Raw genomic sequence first — 1,199 nt, forward strand, 5'->3', positions numbered from 1 at the left:
ACTTTTGCAAATGCAAAGAATCAGAATACTGTGTGCAATAAAATAGATATAAAGGAAGTATTTCTAATTAAACTAGAGCTAGAATTGGTCATGTGATACTAGTAAAGGACCACACCTAACTTATTGTGCTGTGAATTTAAGTTACTAAGTTATATATTCTAACTGGTTTTAACAAGTAATTATTAGAAACTTAAGGAACTGCCATTCTTTTTATAAGCAAAATTTAATTATGAACATTAAGTGAGAGAATCTCTTTATTAACAGGTTTAGTCACTCAAAAGGAGTGAAAATCAAGGTGATAACAAATGGAAAACAAGGAATTGGATGTTGTGGGACATAGGAGTGACCAGAAGAAAAAAGTTCTTTTGCACTCCACCCCCCGCCAAGACAGCTGTTCTGTCCTGAACTTTTCCCTCCTATACTTTTAAGAAAAGAAAAATAGATGTAAGATGTAAGAAATACTGAAAAACATATTCACTTGACCCTTGGTAAGGAAAATAAGAAAAGAGGGGGAGTGGTGTGTTAAGCATGGACCTGCACTTTCAAATATTACCTTTGAAACACAGTAACTCTGCAAGATAAGGATCATTACTCCATTTCAATGAATGAGGCCTACACAGGCTGTTAATTTGCCCCAAAGCAAAACAAGCAGCCTGGCACCAAAGTCTATGTTTATTCCCATCTACCACAAACCAGAGCAATGGGGCAAAAGACTAGCCATCATTTAGACATACACAGAAATACAGCAGGAAATAGACATGCTTGGAAATAGATATGAAAAATGAAGAAAATAATCTCACTTAGAGAGGTAATATCAAAACCCATTACATTTGCTAAGTTTTTTTTTTTTTTAAGAAAGATTTTTCTCACTTCTTGGAAATCACTTGGAGAGTGAAATGAAATTCAACTGGAAAGTTGGGGAAGGCTCTGCCATCAAGGTGAACTGTGGGGATTGGGAAAGTATGCCTGTGTACCATTTTTGCAAGTCAGGGACACCACCATCCCCTTCTGGAACTGAGAAGAGAGAGGGATGGCCCTGCAAAGGTGGGCAGGAAAGCAAGGCTGCTGCAAGTCCTGTTCCTCTGTTTTGGAGCTGAGTACATACAGAGGGAGGGGATCTCCAGGGACAGCACCATCAACATATCTACAGCATTACTACCCTTGTGGAGTCTGGCCACCAGTTCCTGACATCCCAGAAA

The 1,199-nt window shown here is 38.5% G+C and overlaps 1 protein-coding gene across 1 annotated transcript in view; it reads right to left on the minus strand.

The window, feature by feature from the left end:
• Positions 1-1,199, minus strand: part of MGME1 (mitochondrial genome maintenance exonuclease 1) — a 36,628-nt gene that overhangs the window by 27,730 nt on the left and 7,699 nt on the right. The window lies entirely within an intron of this gene.

Source organism: Condylura cristata, unplaced genomic scaffold (assembly GCF_000260355.1).
Source record: "Condylura cristata isolate star-nosed mole 26May11 unplaced genomic scaffold, ConCri1.0 scaffold00022, whole genome shotgun sequence".
Lineage (NCBI taxonomy): Eukaryota > Metazoa > Chordata > Mammalia > Eulipotyphla > Talpidae > Condylura > Condylura cristata.